Raw genomic sequence first — 11,770 nt, 5'->3', positions numbered from 1 at the left:
CTCCAGTGATTTCCCATACCTACAGAATAAAATCCAAATTTTTACTATGACCTACAGGGCCCTCCATCAACTGGCTCCTGCCTATCTCTTAAGCCGTATTTCCAGTTTTCCCTGTCTTACAGTCCACTTCAGCAACCCTGCCTTTTGTCTTTTTTTCAAACTTCCCAACATCTTCCCCTTTATCTTCTCCAATTTTTGAGAGACTATTCATTCACTCATATTTCCCCATCCCTCTGCTCTTGCACATCACTCCAGTCTCTGCTTAAATTTCACTTCAGAAAGGTCTCCCCTGATTATCAATCTGAAAGACCACAGTGATTCTTCCTCACTCCATTCTTACCTATTGCCCTATTTTATTTTTTCTAAGTATTTGTAGCATACCAGTACACTTATTGACTTACTAGTTATAGTTTATTGTGTTCCTACAGTAGAATGTCCCAAGAGCTCAGATTCCTTTATGTCTATCTCTGCTATATCCTCAGACCGGTGACTGGCACATAGTAGAAACTCAAGAAAATATATGTTGAATGACTGGAAAAATGAATGAATAAATAACTATTGTAGTCAAGCACAAATACAAAAAGATTCCAACCAGGGCAGTGAAAATTAGAATGGAAAAGACAGAACACAAAATATTGCACAAAAGGAATTGATGACTGTGAATGGAAGATATAAAGACAGAAAGAATAATGAAAAATATCTTATATTTTTGACCTATATTTCCAGGAGAGTAATGGTGGCTTTATCCTGGGCATGACAATGTGAGTTATGAATAGATTACCAATTTTCATGTGTGAGATGAAATGGAAGATCTGAGGTCGAAGAAAGATAAAATAGTCTGCTGGGGTGGAAAGAGATTCCTTTCAATAACTCAAAGTTCAGGTAAACCTCTGAAAGCTAATCATTAAAAAAAGCAGGAGAATATTTAATGTGTTCTGTTTATATAAACAACTCAATATATACAGCATGCTCGGTGATAATAACATGTCAAAAGAGTGAAACTGTCAATAGAGAAATGGATAGAATAAGAAAAACAGATTTAACAGAAGCAAAACTCAGCAGTATGGGTTCATCACTGCTCAGAAATAAGAAATAATTTGGGGGAATATGAGAAATTTGGCCCCTTGATAGTGTTCTCTGCTGTGTGAGGTAAGAATAATTTACTGGGTTTCTTCAAGAAATAGATAAAATCTCTCTTGATGGTATCTGCTTCTCTATTCCTTCATTCCATGGTCATCAGGTGAGCTTTTGATCAATAATTAATTTTCTTATATAGTTCAAATACCAGGAAGTGAGCTGCTTTAGCTAGAAATGTGATCACTAGAGTAAATTAATATATTGGAAATTTGATTTATTTATCAATCTCTTGTGAGTTTAGTTAACATCAGCTCAATTTGGGTTGAGAACCTGAAAAATCCAAATAGTTGAAGATCCAGTTTGTGGACTTTAAAGGATGAATATTTTATCTTGAATGTTATGAGAGTGCTTCTTGAATGCTCAGCCAAGCTATTTAAGTTACTCATACCTAACTTAGATTTTCTTCCCTAATTCTACAAGTTATCTGACTTTCCATATATTTCAATCATGTAGTAATTGAGGATATTAATTTTGCTTAGAATAATTAACGATTTGTAGAACAGTGAAAACTCAGATAATGGGTTTTGATAATAGTTTAGAAAGGAAAGGTCATATAATCCAGTAACTTACCATATTCAAGTGAATCTAATTTGATGATATTTAACGATGAACTTTAGTCCTTTTTCTTTTCCCTTTTCTTTAGTTTTTCCCTGGAAAATAGATGAAAAGGTAAGTGGTTGAATATAATATTAGTATATGCCTAAATTTTCATTATGAATCTTTTGTTCATAGGCTTTCATTATGAACAATGGTTTAGGAATTTTGTCAAAAATCTTTTAGAATTTTGTCTGAAGTATTATGATTCAAATGCTCGTTATACAAATTTATACTTAAAATCTCTAAGTTCCTTAAAATGTATGCTCTATTTATTTTTGAATATCACATAAAAATTAACAAAATATTTAGCACATAACATGTAAAATAATGATTGAATGTTGATGGTCTGAAAACCCTGTGTGTCAAGATTTCTTTGGCTGCAATCAACAGGACCTAACCTTGGCTAACTTAAGCAAAATTAGAAGGATGGGGCTAACTCAATGACTCGAAGGAAAAAGCCACAGAGTAAGGAATGAGAAGTAAGTGGAATTGGGCCAACCTGGCAAACCTCAATATATTTGGCAGCATATTATAAAGGATGTTAAAATAGAGAAATATTGTTAGTTTGCTTTTTATCATCAGTGGTAAATACCTTGGAACATTTCATTTTCAGTCATTTAACCCTATTTTTAAAAATTTTGTTCCTCTGTTAATAATACCTATATTTTATATCTGTTTATTTTTTGAATAAAATGGTTATAAAAAACAATATCACGTTAAATATGCACCCTATTTGGTCTCCGATTACCAGGCATTTATGATTTTTAGTTTTTGTGTGTTACAAAATGAAATAAATGAGGAGCAAATTACTGTGCAATAGAAAACAGTGATGCAGCTGTGATAAATGTAGGTTGCAGATAGTAGCAATCAATAGTCTAAAGGAGCCATTTATTAACATGTAGCAGAAGAAAAGTACTGGATTAGGAAAATAAAAACAATAACTTGCCATTTCCCGAATGGGTTGTAATAAGATAAAATATCAAAAGTAAAATCTCAATCATCACTATTGTTTCTTAAGGATACAGTTAACAAGGACACATCCATCAAATAACAATAACTAAAAATTAAATGCATAAACTAAAAATTAATAGCAAGTAAGACTATAAAAATTTCCAAAAAACATGAAAATATATTTTTTTATTTTTTAAAGCTTTAGAAGTCCAGTTACCTTGGAGTTTATTTAAACTAAGAGAAAAAGGTCACAATGTTTTCATACAGTACATTCTTCATTCTTTAAATTACAATTGTGACAAATAATAGAAAGAATTATGGAATGCTGTTCTTGTGATCCCTACAAAACACCAACATCTTGGATTGTACATAATTTAAAGAAATGTCTTAAACACTTTTTGAAACACTGAACAAGAAAAGCAACATTGAACTTCCATACTGATTTTATACAACTTCTATATAGTACCCTAACTTAAATCCAAAAGCAAAAGTTAAGACTCTCCTCCTTTATTTTGGGTAAACAACTGCATGGTAAACTTGGATGGCTTTTCCCCCTGGATTTTATCTGGAAATGGCCTTTTCAATTTTTTTTTTATTTAAAAGAAGGCAGGTTTGGCACTTTTATACTGATGTCACCAATGTTACTATTTCTTGGGATCTCAGGAACATTCATATTCTTTATAGCTGATACACGTGGGCTGGAGCTCCTACCTCAGACTTCTCTAGTTTATTTTGCACATCAATTTGTGTAACAATCTCATTCATGTTATACCATTATCCCCCCATCACCATTTCTGCAAGAATGTGAACTTTGTCTACAAGGAAAATTATATCCAGTTCGTAATGTTTCCACAAGTATCTTGAGTTCTAGGGACATTATGAATGATTTTCAGGAGACAGGGGGGGTGGATTTGGAGGTAAGATCAGGATACACATGGTAAGAGATCCATGAATCTTGGGCATCTTGTGTGATTGTATTAGATTTAAAATGCCAAGTTCACTTTCTGAAGGACCCTCACAGAAGACAAAATATAATGTTGCATAGTGTCTATAAATCAGTTTGTTGTTATATCTTCTAATTAACAATCCTTTTTCAAGGCAATTACATTTTCATCTCTCTTTCATACCAAATGGTTCCTCTCCCTGATGATTTGCTATGGTCTCCACTGTAGGGCTCACAGAACTTGGAGAGTGCAGCTTCACATAGTTGTTGAAGACAGGGATCTCCTTGATCCTGGCTGAGCCAGGCCAATACAGTGGGAGCTGGGCGCCAGGGTGGGGGTGGGAGCGTGAGCCTCGCCTCTGGATCTCTTCCGTGATCCTTCCCCATGCCACATCCCGCAGGTGCCCATATCTTTAAATGGTAGATTTTTGGTAGAGATTGAACATCTGAAACTTCATTATTGAAAGAGACATTTAAACAACCTCCATGTTGCTGTGGCAATAGTTTATGTAAACAATTAAATGCAACAGCGTCATAGATACAGTTTGGCATATATATGTGTGTGTGTGTATATATATGTGTGTGTGTATATATATATATATATATATAGTGATATATATAATGATATTCAGCCTATAGCTTATTTTGGTGTCATTTCTGTTCTCTTTGATTTAATTTCTGCTCATTTGGGTCATATCTTCATCCTTCTTTGCTTGTCTGGTAATTTCTGATTGAATGCCAGGTAAAATTCAGTTTTACCTTGTTGAGCACTGAATATTTCTACATACCTAAAAATATTCTTGAGGTTTGATTTCAACCCAGCTGGGTTTACTTGAAGTAGTTCGAACCTTACCTAGGGCCAGAGCAAGTCTTGAGTCTTGGGCTAATCTTATTTCACTACTGAAGAAATACCTTTCTTAGTACTCATTGGGCCAAGATTTGTAACATTTTCTGACCTGTGCGGAACACAAACTACTCATTGCTGTTTGAGCTCTGGAGGTTGTTTTTCTCTAAACATGTTTCAGGTGGTTCTTCTCCCAGCCTCCTGTATTTTCCTTAAACTCGGGTAGATGAGTACCCACCTGCATACCTGAGAGGGATTCTCTACCTATCTCTGAGGCTCTTTTCATGTATAGCTTTCTTATTACCAGTACTCAGCCCTAAAACTTGAGCTGCCTTGATCTACATAGATGCTCATCTTCTCAACTCAGGGTGACAGGCAGGTCACCCTGAAAGCCTGCTGCATGGCTAACAAACTGGAAAACCCACCTGGATGAGTTCCTGCTATACAACTTCAGTTTGGTTCACTGCAGAATGATGACCCTGGGGCTGTCAGAAGCACTTCATCCAGGCCGTCTGCTTCTATGAGTGCTCCTTGAACCTGCGACCTTGGAGCCAGCTGGTGGACCCCACTGGGCAGGGAGAGCCAACATCTGGCATGACACTATGCTGGGAAAATTGTGAACGGTAGTGGGCAAAATGCCGCACAGTTTACACTTGCAGAGCCAACTGGCTGGCAGCTGGGACTGGAGTTGGGGGGAAGAACCACTTCCCTGCCAGGGCCTTCTGCCCCCCCCCCTTTCTCTTTTACTGCCGCTCCCTGCTGACCTGTGTGAGAAGATTGGGAGCAACTCCTTGGAGGCGAACCCCAGGTACCGGAACAGTGGGCAGTATCTGCAGAAGTGGTTCAGGCCTGCTTAGAGGCACCCAAATGTGGCCGGCCCAGTCCTTCACCAGCCCTGCCCCCTTCTGGGAACTCTCCTACACTCTCATGGTCTTATATCTGTTTCTGTGCTTTCTTTCCGGAGAGCTCCTTTGGTTTCCACTTACACTCCTATACTCCCTCCAGCTATGGGCCAGTCCATGCCTGGCAGACTCCTTCCTACAACCCTTCCTTAAAAGGAACAGCCCAGCCAGGGGTTTGGTTGGACACTGAGTGGTTCCTGAATCTTGCACATTTGGTTTTAGACCCCCTCCACTGCTCTGCTCTTCTTTTCCCAGCCTGGGAGGTGGTGGGGGGTTGGAAGTACCAAGGTGACCTTCCTGCTATGGATGGTGAGGCGATAATGTGGGACTCCAGACCCTCCTCAGCAGGTGTATTCCCCAACCCTATTCCTTCGTAGAACTCATGGTGACAGCCCTGCCCTCCGGTCCCACATGGGACTTCCAGTAAAATGGCAGTTGCCCTTAAACAAAACTTTAAGAAAATTATATATTAAAAAAATTAATAAAAAATACTTTGGCAAATAAGTATTCAGGCCAAGAAAGACCAAAAGCTATTTTGTTGTTCTATTCAAAAGAAAGTTTCATGGTACTTCATATTTGAAAAATTGGGTAAGACTTAGAACCATGATAAGTCTCAGTGTTAATCATGATAAACTCAAAAGAAGCTGTGTCCAACTGCCAATTTTATCAGATTTTGCATTCAGTAATTTAATGTTAATGAAATAGACTTATTCCACTGAATACCGATAATTTTAATATTTGTTTTTCCATTCCTGTTTGTATATAATTATAAAATTTTCTTTGATTTACAGTAATAGAAAAATTTAAATCACAGTAACTTCATACCTAGATTTGTGTGCTTAAAACACAGCAAATGATATAATAATTCAAATAAAAACTTTGGCCTATGCTACTTTATTATTGTTATTATTATTCCTATTAGAGGGGTTATAAAATACTTACGTTTGACAAGTCTGATCCAGTAGGCAACTAATTGGTATCAGGAGTAGTGTTGAAGTTCTATAGTCTTATTGGACTCTATGTCAGAAAGCTTAGTCAGTAGGCTATCTAGGAGAGCATACAGTAGAACACACGTTTTTCAAATATTAGTGCTCATGAGAATCACCAGAGCCAATCCCCAGGCTCTCGAGTTTCTCATTTATTAAGTCTAGGGTGAGATTCAAGGACGTATTTTTAAAAATTACCTCCCATGTGATTTTGATGCTGTAGTCTGTGAATTACATGGTGGCACTATGGTCTAAAAATCAAGATGAACAGGTAAATGGGAATTTGGACTAGAATTGATTATAGTTATAGAGAAGCAAATAAAAAACGCACATAACCCAAATTCAGGGATAAGAAAAGCTTCCATGAGGAGTTAATTTGAAGAATGCTTAAGACATGGTGAGGCAAAAAGATCAGGGTCTTTGTAGGAAATACCATAGTGATAGAGAGGACTGGAGGTAAGGGCAAGCATGACATACTTAGGAAACAACAAATTATTAAACATAACTGGAGATTCATAAGCTGATTACACACTACGCAAATAGATTGTTAACAAAGAGAGCAATGTATTACAGAGGAATCAATATACTCAACCCAGTATTCACCAGCAACGGGTGAGTGTAAATTCCTTACATAAATATTTTTAATTGTGACCATATCCCTTCATAGATATTTGGACTACAAAAAGAGAATATTCTCTTTTTGCTGTAATCCACAATTACTTGAAACTTTTTTCATGTACAGATGGAGAGTTTAAGTGCACTCGTAATCTTCTAAAACCAAATATACTTATTTTTTTCTGGCCATTTTCCATAGGTATTGTAACATTTAAGGTTTTCAAAATAGTCTACCCAAATATTTTCCAGTACTTGAGATCATAATCTACATAATTTCTATTTTCATTTAGTCAATTAGAATTGACCAGATTTTGTTATACACTATAGCCATGGCAGAGAGATTTTTAAAAGCTTAACACCTATGCATGATTCAGTATCATTTTCTATTCTTTCTCTACAGAAAGGACATGTCTAATGTATGGAATTGTGCCTAGAAGCCAATGTTCATTAAATTCTGGATTCTGTCTGTTCCTAGATATAACTATATCTCAGATATGATAAATCAAGCTCTTTCCAACTCAGGCTTCCAGTTATCATTAAGCAACACTTATCACTTAGCCCCATAGGGAGGACATAGTGTTGGCCCTTCATTCCTGGCACAAATGAAAGTAAACCATATAAAATATAAGTTGTCCTATATACACAGTACCTGAGTTAACAGAAAATGTAAAGACCTCGCTCCTGAGTAATGTTCTGCTGTAATTTCAGTATACTATTCATATTGTTATAAATGAACAATCTACCATCTGGATCTCTAGCATTTCTGGCCACTTTCAAATATAGATCTCATAAAGGTTAAAGTAGTTATTAGTTCTTTTGGTGAGGGTCCATGTCCTCTCCCAGCATTGTTGGTATCCTATCAACCTGTGTGGTGTCCTATCAATGTGATAACACAGTCCATTGTACTGTTTTATTTTATTTCCTTACCGACCACCAGTCATGACTAGTCTTAGAGCTCCCGTTAATGCACATATTAAGATTAGCGAACTGTTTTCAACACCATGACAGGCCTTTATTATTTCAATTTTGGTGTGATTCTGAATTTGGTTCCTAATGCTCCTGCTTGGCCTCTTCGAGCGAGTCCTAATTAAACTACCATATATATTTTTGTCACTGGGAATTAAGGGATTGTGTGTAATTGAAAAGTATAAAATGCACCTCAAATTAGGGTTTGCCTTATGAAATTGTCCTTTGGGCAGTGAGGCTGGATATAATCTACTCGTCATTGTGTGCAGCTCTTTGACCTCAAGGAATTCCTCTTAAGCCATCTTCAGGCACTTTATTTCTTGATGATACTAAGTATAATCCTTTAATACAATAATGGTTTGCTGAATTTGATAGCAATATTTCATTGCTTGGCTTACTTTGGATTGCTTGACCACCATTGTGTCACCTATTTCAGTAACACAGATGTCTGGTACTAAATACCTAAAGTCTCCTTCTGTGCCAACTACTAGGTCTTAATTCTACCTCTACATTTCCATAAGAATTTCCATAACTAAGTACCCCATACTGGTAATGTCCAATCATCTAAGGTCCATTTGCCCGTTGGTATCTCAAGACATTGGTATCTAGTCCAAAAATCTATAAATAGTCTAGCACTTTCCTGAGGATGTATATCTATACTGCTCAATACTGGGGCACTCAGTTGTACCTATGGTTTAAATTTACAATTTATTCCCACCTTCCTTCATCAGAACTTGACCAAGTATAGGGCTTACTTTCACTGATTTCTAAACAAGAGCATGATCTCCAATACAGGGACTAACATAAGAAATCAACAAGCCTGTTTTTCCTTTGTTACAAGGGAAAATGTGGTTCAAAGCATGTAACAATATAAGCAGGAAGATCTAGGGATCTTCATCACTGACCCTGAAAGAATTGAAGCAGGCTTTTCATAAAGGGCATAGACATTTGTCAAATGATCTTGGATCTTGAAGTGCTGCCTCTTCATTCAAATATTTCTCTGATGCTTCACATGACATAATAGGTTTTTCTGTTCTCAGGGTTTTCTGATGTCCTTTTATGTTAAAATAGTCTCTTTGTATGCCCAGTCACAGCTACCAACTGTCTTTCCAAACAACTATATTGAGTGGCTATGACAGGTGTATTTCAAATCCAAAATTCAATCTTTACTGAGGTATAGTTTTCAATTTCTGCCAAAGGTTCCATTCTTTACTCTTTAATTTCAGAAACTTTTAAAATTATTTGAGCGTTTGGATCACAAGGCCCTACAAGCAATGTGTAAGCCACAATCCTTTTAAATCTTTTTTTTTTAAGATTTTATTTATTTATTCGACAGAGATAGAGACAGCCAGCGAGAGAGGGAACACAAGCAGGGGAGTGGGAGAGGAAGAAGCAGGCTCATAGCAGAGGAGCGATGTGGGGCTAGATCCCATAACGCCGGGATCACGCCCTGAGCCGAAGGCAGACGCTTAACCGCTGTGCCACCCAGGCGCCCCTTAAATCTTTTAATAGTTATTCATTTTCAGGCCCCATTCAAATGCAGATTTCATTCATATACAAGTTTCAGGACTTTGTGGATAGGGTCCAGCAGTATCACTAAATAAGAGATGTGATTCACCAGAACACAAACTATTCCATTAGTTTCTGTATTCTTATTCTGTTGTGGGGGTCAGTAAAAAATAGTAATCTATTTCTCATAATTGGGAGGACACTCCAGGCTCATTATAATTCTCCAATATCTCACAGACTCTGCTGGATCTTAAATTTTGTCCGCTTAAATCAACCAGTCTTTATTTGTCACATGGGTGACGTCACTACTGTACTACTGTCCTATCTTCCTGTCTGAGGAAGAATTATCATACATTTTCAACTCAATGCATCAATTGATTCTAATAACTCTAAAGCCTAAGTGCTTATGTACTACTTTATGACAGTATGCCAGTGAATTAAATGTTCCTTTGGGAGAAAAATGTGAAAGTGTACTGAAGTCCACTCCACATAAATGCAGATAATGTTTGACTACATTACAAAAAAAGGGATGGGTAAGAAGGGGCTAGTCAAATCTGTTATACCGTATCAATAATCCTTGTCTTGTTGCATTTCTTGTTATATAGGCTTTACCATATCTGTTCCAGAAATATGTCTCAGGGAAATTGTCTCGTTTGGTCCCAATAGCTGTATTGTTTGTCTCCATGAACTGACTGCCTCGTGTATCTACAAGATGGAGTTGTTAAAAAGTTGGTAGAAATCAACACTCTCATTTCAATCTCTTTCTTAACCAGGGGAATAATCTCTTGTCGTCCTTCTAGAATTCTATATCAGGTAATATTTATTATAGAAGATAGCCAGAGAAATTCCAAAGGTTTCCAAATGTCCAATTTTAATCAGGTCAAGGGTGAATTTGGCTCATCTCCAATTTAAAAATGGTACATTTGGGGGGTGCCTGGGTGGCTTAGTTGTTAAGTGTCCGCCCTCAGCTCAGGGCATGATCCCGGTGTTCTGGGATCAAACCCCACATCAGGCTCCTCTGCTGGGAGCCTGCTTCTTCCTCTCCCACTCCCCCTGCTTGTGTTCCCTCTCTCGCTGGCTGTCTTTCTCTCTGTCAAATAAATAAATAAAAATCTTTTCAAAAAATGGTATATTTGGACCTCTCCTTTTGCACATAATACAATCTCAACTATACTTTAATGTAATGGTGACATAACACAAAATGTATTTTCCTGTCATATGCTTCAATTTTCCACCACAGCATATCTGTACTGCCACATTTTGTCTTTGGGCCTTTTCTCTCTATTCCCAGTGGATACTTCACATTTACTGCCTATATCCAGTCATCTCCAATTTTGCATATTCCTCATAAAGATTTTCATATACCATTGTCTAAGACCTTGCCTTGTCCTCTCAGATACTGTGCTGGAAAATCCCTGTCTTTCAGTTACTAGTTCTCAGATTGTTTTCTATTAAACAAGGAGGGGGGAATTTGGCCCCTCATCAACTCTTTTGTCTAATTTGTGATTCTCACAATGGAATTTTAATTAATCCAAGGTAGAATATGTGAAGGAAATCTTATGGCTAGAGTTGAAGCTGGCTTTCAACCACTCAACCATTGATGATATGCGACCAGTTCTTAGTAGCAATGCTGTCAATTTTCTTTCTTTTATTTTTAATCCATTTTCCAATAGCCATCTAAACAATTTCACCTGGTTTTTTAGTCCTTCCTCCTTTTCTTTATTTTCACTTTAATGTCCTCTTTCTAAGAAGGAGGTTGCTGCAGTGGGGATAGTACCAATTTTTACTGATCATCTAAGACATGTATACTGGCTACCCCTGTGTATTTTTTTGCCACACTCAAGGCTAGGCTACGTAAAGTACCAGAGAATGGCAATGCGTGATTTGTATCAATAGTGTCAAGTTAAGGATTCTCTTTTCTTTTCTTTCTTTCTTTTTTTTTTTTTTGAGACAGAGAGAGAGTGAGAGAGAGAGCATGAGAGTGTGAGTGGGGTGGAAGCGGCAGAGGGAGAGGGAGGAGAGAATCTTGAGTAGGTGTGGAGTCCTATGCAGGACTCGATCCACCACTCTTGAGATCTTGATCCAAGCAGAAATCAAGTTGCTTAACTGACTCAGCCACCTGGCGCCTCAGGAGTCCCTCCTATTATCACATTGTTGATAGAGTTTTGCCTTTGTCCTTAACATTTCCAATGTTATGGAAAGAGTGAGTTATTTTTTAGTTGGAGAAGGAATAGAGAAGTTTGGCTATCTCAGGCTCAATTTGCTAGATTTCCACGTTACCCATTGCAACTAGTTAATTGTAATATAATACAGGATCCTT

The 11,770-nt window shown here is 37.2% G+C and overlaps 2 pseudogenes; one reads left to right on the top strand and one right to left on the bottom strand.

The window, feature by feature from the left end:
- Positions 1-3,277: 3,277 nt before the first annotated feature.
- LOC100468606 lies at positions 3,278-4,608 on the bottom strand (annotated as a pseudogene).
- Positions 4,609-4,644: 36 nt separating this feature from the next.
- On the top strand, positions 4,645-5,564 carry LOC109490243 (annotated as a pseudogene).
- Positions 5,565-11,770: the final 6,206 nt, after the last annotated feature.

Source organism: Ailuropoda melanoleuca, chromosome 7 (genome assembly GCF_002007445.2).
Source record: "Ailuropoda melanoleuca isolate Jingjing chromosome 7, ASM200744v2, whole genome shotgun sequence".
NCBI classification, from domain to species: Eukaryota; Metazoa; Chordata; class Mammalia; order Carnivora; family Ursidae; genus Ailuropoda; species Ailuropoda melanoleuca.
Note: the sequence above shows the minus strand (reverse complement) of the source record. Positions and strands in the feature narration are given on the sequence as shown.